The following is a 10064-nucleotide window of genomic DNA, read 5'->3' on the forward strand; positions in this document are numbered from 1 at the left end:
GTGGGGCTCGATGTGGGGCTCGATGTGGGGCTCGATGTGGGGCTCGATGTGGGGCTCGATGTGGGGCTCGATGTGGGGCTCGATGTGGGGCTCGATGTGGGGCTCGATGCGGGGCTCGATGCGGGGCTCGATGCGGGGCTCAATCCCAGGACACTGAGATCATGACCTGAGCCAAAGTCATAGGCTTAACCCACTGAGCCACCCAGGTGCCCCAGTTTTGGGTTTTTAAAAAGAATTTTACATTATGTATTCTTCCATATCCTGTGTTTTTATAATTATTATCTTTAATAGGCAATAGGTCGTGTCCAATTTTTTCTTTATTGTTACAAGTAATGCTGAAGGAACGGTTTCTAGCTGGGACAGGCTGTTCTCTTGGTGGAGAGCAGGAGCCCAATCCAGACCACACAATCCAGTTAAAACCTTGGCTTGGAGGTGCTCGGCGCTGTACCTGCTTCATTTCCATTAGTCAGTGGGTGTCCTAGGGCCAAACCCAAGTGGGGGACATGTACTTCTCTCCCCTGACGATTGAAAGGATGAGTAATCCTATTACACAGAGGAAGAAATAGTTGGGAATAATGATCCCATCTGCCACCGGGAGGGGAATAAGATGATTAGAGTTAGAACCTAAAAATAGAGATAAATAAAAGTAGCAGGTAGAGACAGACAGGTGGCTTGTGATTGAGCAGAGGCTCTGTCTTCAGGTGTCTCCTCTTTGGTGACATGTAAGAATGAAAAGCCTGCTGTGCTCTACCCCCCTCCATGTGAAAGGCTGCCTGCAAATATGAGTTCCCTTTGATGGTGTAATTTTGTCATGGTACTTGATAGGCTATTTTTGGTCTGTCTGGATGGAACTTGGCTTTATTGGGTTTTAACTCCAAAACAGTGCTGTGGATTTTCTAGTCATTGAAGAAAAGATGGGCCTAATTTCTGGATAATTCTCCCTCAGTTTCTTTAAAAAGTATACAACCACTGGGGAGCTAATGTCAAATTCCTGACCCCATTTCCCAAGCCACCCGAAATCAACATTTCCAAGGTGGGAGCTTGTTGGAAGGGCCCCATTTGGGGCCCAACCTGTGACCTGACTGAATTGGATTCTCTATTTCAGAAACATCCCCAGGGCATTTGTATCTACATTAAAATCTGAAGAGCACTGATCTAGATTTTCCTTAGATTTGCTCTTCCAGGGGCGCCTGGGTGGCTCAGTGTGTTAAAGCCTCTGCCTATAGCTCAGGTCATGATCCCAGGGTCCTGGGATCGAGCCCTCCTCGGGCTCTCTGCTCAGTGGGGAGCCTGCTTCCTCCTCTCTCCCTGCCTACTTCTCTGCCTATTTGTAATCTCTGTCTATCAAATAAATAAATAAAATCTTTAAGAAAAATGCTCTTCTAGGGGCACCGGGTCTTTTAGTGTCTGCCTTTGACTCAGGTCATGATCCCAGGTTGCTGGGATTGAGCCCTGCATCGGGCTCCCTGCACAGTGGTGAAGCCTCCCTCTCTCTCCCACTTGCCCCTGCTTGTGTTCCCTCCCAAACCGTGTCCCTCTCTCTTAAACAAATAAATAAAATTTTAAAACAAATGCTGTTCTATTTTTAATTTTCTTTTTAGACGGGGATGGGGGAGGGGCAGAGGGAGAGAGAAAGAGAAACTTAAGCAGGCTCTGTGCCCCAGAAATGCTGTTTTATTTTTTTTTCTAGCTTTTATTTATTTATTTGACAGAGAGAGAGATCACAAATAGGCAGAGAGACAGACAGAGAGAGAGATGAGGAGAAGCAGGCTCCCTGCTGAGCAGAGAGCCCCATGCGGGACTCCATCCCACGCCCCTGGGATCATGACCCGAGCTGAAGGCAGAGGCTTAACCCACTGAGCCACCCAGGTGCCCCCAGAAATGCTGTTTTAAAAGAAAAGTTTTCTTGGGATGCCTGGGTGGCTCAGGTGGTTAAGCATCAAACTCTGGATTTTGGCTCAAGTCATGATCTCAGGTTTGTGTGAGTCCGTGTTGGGCTCTGTGCTGGGCACGGAGCCTGCCTAAGGTTCTCTATCTTCCTCTTCCCCTCCTCCCCTACCTCTTAAAAAAAAAAAAAAGAAAAGCAAGTTTTTGGAATTATTATTGGCCTTTCAGTTTCACCTTAATGAATACAATCAATAATATTTAGGTAAGACTTTTTAAAAGCCTTCTTTTAGGGTATGTAGTATTTAAAATGGGCATAGTTAGATAAGAATTTAGAATTGTTTTTCTCTTTTCCAACTTCTTTTTTTTTAAGATTTTATTTATTTATTCAAGAGAGATAGAGAGGCAGAGGGAGAAGCAGGCTCCCCGCTGAGCAGGGAATCTGATGCAGGACTTGATCCCTGGACCCCGGAATCTGACCTGAACTAAAGGCAGAAGCTTAACCGTCTGAGCCACCCACGGCACCCTCTTTTATAACCTCTAAGGAAAACATGTATTATTACCTAGAAGGTTTAATTTTGATTGAGCTTCTGGCCCATGACCTTTTGTTGGGCTTATTTGAATTTTAGAAATCTTAGATTTTAAGGGCTCAAACTCCCAACAGTATTAGAAATACTATAACATGTAATGTTTTAGAGTCTTTGGAACAAAACAATAATTCTTCAACTAAAGAATTTCTTGTTATCTGGCCCTGTTATTTGAGAGTAATCTTGTTCTTGAATTTTTTTTTTATGTGTAGATTGCATGTCTAAGGACCTAACTCACTGGAGGGTACAGACAGATGCTGAATGAAGTGGTGTTTGTTTAAAAATCCTTCACAAGCTCTCAGATGCCCAACCAGTGTAAGGTGTTCACCTAGTTTCAGGGCAAACCACAGCCTGTGGGGCTATATTTGTATCCGTGTTTATAAAGTTTTTTTTTTTAAAGATTTTTATTTATTTGTCAGAGAATATGAGCACAAGCGGGGAGTGAGGGGCGGCAGGCAGAGCAGACAGGGAGAAGCGTACTCCATCCCAGGACTCCGGGATCATGACCTGAGCTAAAGGCAGATGCTTAACTAACTGAGCCACCCAGGCATTCCTATAAATAAAGTTTTTTTGGAACACATCCATACCCATTAATTTACTTCATCCTTAGAAAAAAGGAGTCAGCCTAACATTTAATAGGTTTCTCTTTTTCTTCTTCCACACAATATGTTGTATTAGGGCCCTGAGCACAGGTTAAATTCACTTTGCCACTTTTTGGAGTTATCTTATTTTTTAAGTCATTCAAACAGTCCTTTGCAAGGTACTGAAGACAATGCTGTCCTCAGCTGCTGACTTCACACAGATGCAGTAGTTCATCAGTGAGCTGTGTATTCTGTGTTTCGTGGCTATATGCTACTTCCCTCATGCAGCCCAAAGAATCTTTTTCTTTTGGAACCCACTAACGTTAGGCTCTTCCTTCCCTGGGGTGCCGCCTTGTGGTAGGCTGTGGGTCCCTCACTGACAAGCTCCCACGCTGGTTAGTCATGGAGGAAAGTGAGTCAGCCCATGTGATTCATCGCAAACTCAACTCAGAGTAACAAACCCCAGCATACACCTCAGAGATCATGAATCATTAGACTGAGACAACCTGCTGGTGGATACAATTTGGAAAAACATCCCTATTGAGATTTTTCAATGCTTTCCCCTCCTACTATAAATGGGCTTAGAGTAAACATGAAGAATAAAGAAGAAAGACATTACTCATTTGGGTTTTTTGGGGATTCAGTCTTGGTTTTAGCTAACTCAGTATTCATACTTTGTTCTGTACGGTTTTGTGTGTGTATGTATTTTAAAACTAAATATATGTATTTTAAAATTATATATAAAAATAAAAATATATACACATGCATTTATATCTATATCTCCATGTATTTTGAGCGTGTACATGTATGTGTGTAGCTAATCCTCATTTCTGGTAACCTTGTTACAGAAAGTTAAGAGGCTGTCACTATACCTTTTATGGGCCCACTCTGTATCTGGATTCCCTTCTGTGAAAATTTTACTCAGGTGGGTGTTATTTTATTTTTTTTTTAATTTTTTTTTAAGGTTTTATTTATTTATTTGATGGACAGAGATCACAAGTAGGCAGAGAAGCAGGCAGAGAGAGAGGAAGGGAAGCAGGCTCCCTGCTGAGCAGAGAGCCCGACGTGGGGCTCGATCCCAGGACCCTGGGATCATGACCTGAGCTGAAGGCAGAGGCTTTAACCCACTGAGCCACCCAGGCGCCCCTCAGGTGGGTGTTAATCCATTGCTTATTTATGAGTCCACAAGCAGAAGAACCTTCATGCAAAAAACCCCATCCATTTTTTTTCCACCTAAGTTATTTCTAGGGCAAATATGTTGACAAAGCATAGCAGTCCACTACATTCTCAAAATCCGCATATAGATACTGTTTATTTGCAGTTATTGTCATGGGAGAAAAATACACATGTCCTAAGTAATTGTTTAGCTATACATGCTGGGAGTTAATGTCTTCAATTCCAAACTACATTAATAATGAGCAAACTTACGAGCCAGCATATTTTGCTATAGCTTTTTCACTCGTCCACCTGTATGGAGATAGAGATGCGTTATTTGTAAGAAATGACAGATCTGGGGTGGATTCAGCACAAATAGCACTTTAGAGACATTTGAAACTATGGTATTCAGTTAAGTGTTCCCATAGTTTGAAGCTATATTCGTTGCTGAGTGTTGCCAAGGATCCTAGTTCTTTGAGCAGCTTGCAGGAGAGATCTGTGTGGTTGCTATGTGCAAAAGCCCTAGAATAAGCAAATGGGAAATGATATCAGGGCAGGTAAATATTACTACAGTAATGACTTATTTCTATAGGAGAAATTTGAAAAACAAACCTAGAATCCTTGGAATATGGCTAGAAATGCGTGTTGCACAAAATGGATAGTACAGAAAAATGAAAATCAGGCTTCTGATATTACTTAAGAGTTACTTTTCTTTTTGATATGGTCTAATTGAAAATGTTATGTTTTGAGTGACTTTTTCATGTCCTGTTGAGCATGGATAAGATCACAAGAGAAAGCGCAGAGACCTGAAAGAAAGTCTCAGTGTTCCATTTTTTTTTCTTAGTATGACAGTACCAAAATATGCTTGTCATATGAAATATAGTGTTCTAGAGCAGCTAATTGTATGGCTCCTTTAATTCCATTATATCAAAGAACTCTTGATCATGAAATTATTTTCTTTTTAAGATTTACTTACTTGAGAGAGAGGTTGTGATAACACGAGCAGGAGTGGCAGAGGGAGAGAGAATCCCAAGTAGACTCTGTGCAGAGCGTGTAGTCTGACATGGGACTCGATCTCACAACACTGATATCGTTACCTGAGCCGAAATCAAGAGTCAGACTTTTAACTGGCTGCGCTACCCAGGTGCCCTGATGTTGAAATTCATTAAGTATAGGCTGGATCTGTTGGGTTGCCCTTTATCTGACTTTCATTTTCAGTAGGATAAGAAATGGAGCCACACTGGTATTAAAGCAAAGTTTTTGACTATGAAGTATTGACAATTAGGTTTCTTTGCTGTCTTGTCTTCTGCTGTGGTGGTCTCAACCCTTGCTGCTCATTAGAATCACCAGTTGAAGGTTTTACAAAATACAGATACCTGCGTTCTACTTCAAATTTCTGGTTCGGTTCTGATTCAGAGTGGAACATGGGCTCGCGTGTGTGTGTGCATGTGCGTATGTGTTTAAAGTACCCATGTGGCTGGAATGTTGAGATAGGGTTGAGAATTACTGTTCTAGACCCTTAACAAATCTTTAACAGTTAACCACATCATCCTGATAGTTTGTAAAATGACGTAAAAAATGTACGCTCAGGTAGATGACACCAAGTTATGTCCAGAGCGTCTGGTAGTCTTAGAGTTGTCTGCTCCTCTGAACTTCTGGGATTTTAGCCCCATGTACTACGGATGATGTCTAATTAATGGTTATATTTGCCAACTTAGTTGAAACACTTAGCCAGGAAACCCCTTTGTGAAAAGGGGCCAACCTGGTGGGGTGGGATAGATATCACAGTTAAGAGATGGCTTCACTCAGCAGAATGCCAGTCCCCCAGTTCTACACTGAGAAATTTCTGTAATAACAATCCTGTGAGATTGGTTTTATTTCATTGGGACAACTCAGGACACTAAGGCTTAAAGAGAGTACCTCATGAGGAGGGGGTGGGGCTAGGATTTGCGGGCAGATCAGTTTGTCTCTTAGACACACGCTTTTTCCCTGTTACCACACTGTTTCTCACAGGTTGAGTGGGTCTTCCACGGCCTTGGTTGCTTTTGCTATGGCACGCGTAGGACTAAGATGGACTCCACGCTCGTGGGCAGTTCGTGTTGCCATAGCAAATACCAGTGTATTTGAACGTATTGGGGCTAATGTGAGTAAATGGATAGGTGACAGGTATATCCTTAAGCTTTCAGACTGTGAAGACTCTGTTAATTTTATGTATGAGTTCTACTGTGGTTGTCTAACATATATATGTAAAAGGGTTCTTAAAATTCTTTCCAGAGAAGAACTGTTGGAGTAGCCTACTAAAAACCATATTTATTGAATGCATTAAATGTAATTTATTGAGAGTTCTGTAAAACTTGTCATCTCATAATGATTTCAATTGAGGTAGTTCCTGATGATCGACTTTTATTAACTGAATGACTGGTAATGCCTTTGCTCAGAACTTGACGTGTCAGGTCAAGACTATAAACTTCCTAATAATAATAGGGAAGTACCCACCTTCTAGTTAGCGCAGAGATAATTACAAAAGCAATTTTCATTTACCAGCCTTCTGTTATGTGAAAAGACACTGATATAATCCTCATGAATTAAGTGGAATTCTTATTTTGTAGTGCAGAAAACTAGACTTCACTAAAAACAAACAAACAAACAAACAAACAAAAAATCCTTCCCAGGACTGCAATGCTAGTATGCTGTAGAGCTAAGATTGAAACTTAATTTTTCTGACTCTAAAACCATGCTTAAAAGCTGTCCTGGTAAGGAGACTCTTCCTTCCTGTTAGTCCTCTGTTTTCTGTTTTTTTTTTGTTTTTGTTTTTCTAAATAAAGACATTTCACTTGAAGTGTGTCTTCAAAGTGATTGTTCCAAATTAGCTTATCCTTATGTCTCAAAGAGCCATTTACCATATGGATCTCCCTTTTCTCCCATTTGGTAGCTGGTTCTTTGGGGATTTTTCACAACCTCTTATGTATGTATGCGTGTATATGAAATACAATATACATGCAGAAATGTGGCGGAAACGGAGATGCTGTAAACAAGCACCCATCTAACTGCTACCAAGGCTAAGAAATGGAACCTGGAAGCCCTCTTCCTCCTCCTGCAGTCAGTATCCCTTTCTCCCAGAGATACCCTGACTTTATGAAATCCCTTTTTAAAAAATTTTTAATTTTTAATTTTACTTTTATTTTAACTTTTTAAAAAAATTTTATTACCTAAATATCTCTAAATCATGTAATTTTGCCTGTTCCTGAGCTTTATGGGTGTAGATTAATATAGGATATACTTATGTATCTGGCCTTCTTTGCTCAGTAGATTCCTTAATACCATTTTCTGCATAGGGATTGTGCACATATTTTGTTAAACCGATTCTGGTATACTGGTTCTATTTTTATGTGATCAAAATGGTGTATTTGTCAGTTTTATGACTAACAGTTGCTTCTATATAAAATTATTTCTTTTGAGGTTTGATGTTATGGTCAGCAAGGTTGGTAATAAAAATCCTTTAAAGTTGTAATAATAGTGAGGCCTTTGATTTTATTTTTTCTATGAACATAGTATTCTTATCTGTAAATAATACCTTTCTTTAACTCCTATCTTTTTCTTGCCTTATTATCATGGCCAAGACTTAGTACAGTGTTGATATCCTGTCTCATTCCATTTTTTAAAAGGGAGTGCTTTTGATATTTTACCAGTTAGTATCATGTTTACTACAGATTTTTGGCATGTATCTTTTTTTTTTTTTTAAAGGTTTTATTTATTCATTTGTCAGAGAGAGAGAGAGAAAGAGAGAACATAAACAGGCAGAGGGGCAGGCAGAGACAGAGAGAGAGAAGCAGGCTTCCCACTGAGCAAGGAGCCCGATGTGGGACTCGATCCCAGGATCCTGGGATCATGACCTGAGCCTAAGGCAGGCGCTTAACCCACTGAGCCACCCAGGCATCCCGGCATGTATCTTCTTTAAGAGTAGGAATTTCCCTTCTGTTGCTCAAGTTATTTTTTTTAATCAATAGATGTGGCTTTTTCTGTATCGAGATGAGAACATGATTTCTTTTAATCTGTTAATATGGTCAGTTAAATTGGTAGACTTTTATTTGATTATAGATTCAATTAACCACCATATCCTACATCTTTCTTTTTATATATTGACCAATTTTTTAAAAAATTAAGGGTGGAGTCCCGATTTAAATTCAGTTTGCTCAGGATGTTATGAGACTTTTGCAATAATGGGGATTTGATGTGCCTAATATTTTCTGTAAGATTTTTGAATCGGATCAGGAATGAGACTGGCCCATAGTTTTCAGCTCTTGTACAGCTCTAATTGTGTTTTTGTACTTGGCTCAATCTAAACTCCAAGCTGTGTAAAGTGCCCTTTGCTCCTGTTCTCCGGAAGGATTTGTGTAATTTAGCCTTAAGTCTTGTGTTAAGTGTTGTTGCTTCCTTAAATTTTTTGTTAGAACGTGATGGTGAAGCCATCTAGGTCTGCAGCTTATTTATTTATTTATTTATTTATTTATTTACTGTGGGAAGGTTTTTAATTACTGATTCAGCTTAAAGGACTGTTCAGGTTTTACATTTCTTGGGACTATTTCAGTAAGTTGGATTTTTTTCACAAGTTTTCCAAGTTGTCCAAAATTTTAAACTTTGGGATAAAGTTGATTTACATATGCTCTTTAATTGTCATCACGATTGGCAGTTAAGTCTTTTTTCTCCGTTTTATTCCCCAGTCTTCATTCAAAGGTTTGGCATGTTTATTAATATTCTCAAATGGCCAGCTCACACCTTTGCTGACTGTCACTGTTTTATGCTTGTTTTCTATTGAATTTCTGCTCTTATTAGTATTTTCTTCTTTGTGTTTTCTTTGGCTTTGTTTTGTTCTTAATGTTTGGAGATACATACTTATCTTTGTAATGTTTAGCTGCTCTTATTTTCTAACATACATATTTCTTTTCCTTTCTTTCCTTCTTTTTTTTTTTTAAAGTAAGCTGTACACCCAGTGTGGGGCTTGAACTCCTGTCCCCGAGACCAACAGTGTTACATGCTTTACCGACTAAGCCAGCCAGGTACCCATCTAACATATATATTTCTTGTTTTAAGTAGTTATGGCTTCATCCCACAAGTTTTTAAAATGTAGTAAATATGTTATATAGTTTAAAATATTTTCTGGTTATTACTGTTTTCTTTTTCTTTGACCTATGAGTTACTTAGATGTTATTTAATTTTCAAATAAATTGGGGTTGATTTAGTTCTCCTTGACAACACCATTTCTATTTCGTTTAGTGTAGTTCTGCTAGTGATGATTTCTTTTCAGTTTTTGCTATTCTGAAAATATTTTTCTCACCTTCATTTTTAATACTTTATTTATTTGACAGCAGAGGGAGGGGCAGAGGGAAGGGAGACAGGCAGACTCCCCACTGAGCAGGGAGACCCACATGGTGCTCAGTCCCAGGGCCCCCAAGGTTATGACCTGAGCCAAAGCAGATGCTTAACCAACTGAGCCACCCAAGTGCCCCTAAAGATTTTTACTTTTAAGTAAGCTTTATGCCTAGTGTGGGGCTCAAACTCAAAACCCCAAGTTGCATGCTCCACAGACTGAGCCAGCCAGACACCCATCCCTAATAATTGCTGCTTTGAATGTAATTTGCCTCTTTTCTCTGGCTCCATCTAAAATTTTTTTTTAAGATTTTTTATTTATTTGACAGACAGAGACCACAAGTAGGCAGAGAGGCAGGCAGGGAGAGAGGAAGGGAAGCAGGCTCCTCGCTGCACAAAGAGCCTGACATGGGGCTTGATCCCAGGACCCTAGGATCATGACCTAAGCTGAAGGCAGAGGCTTCAACCCACTGAGCCACCCAGGTGCCCC

The 10064-nt window shown here is 40.0% G+C and overlaps 1 long non-coding RNA gene across 2 annotated transcripts in view; it reads left to right on the forward strand.

The window, feature by feature from the left end:
• Positions 1-9238, forward strand: part of LOC132007455 (uncharacterized) — a 29410-nt gene extending 20172 nt beyond the window's left edge. Inside the window, exon 4 of one of the 2 annotated variants that reach the window (XR_009401360.1) lies at positions 9183-9238. This is a non-coding gene — a long non-coding RNA (uncharacterized LOC132007455). Of the gene's footprint in view, positions 1-3900; positions 3931-9182 lie in introns of those variants that run through there. The other variant, XR_009401359.1, reaches the window with a different exon arrangement.
• The last annotated feature ends 826 nt before the right edge of the window (positions 9239-10064 follow it).

Source organism: Mustela nigripes, chromosome X (genome assembly GCF_022355385.1).
Source record: "Mustela nigripes isolate SB6536 chromosome X, MUSNIG.SB6536, whole genome shotgun sequence".
NCBI classification, from domain to species: Eukaryota; Metazoa; Chordata; class Mammalia; order Carnivora; family Mustelidae; genus Mustela; species Mustela nigripes.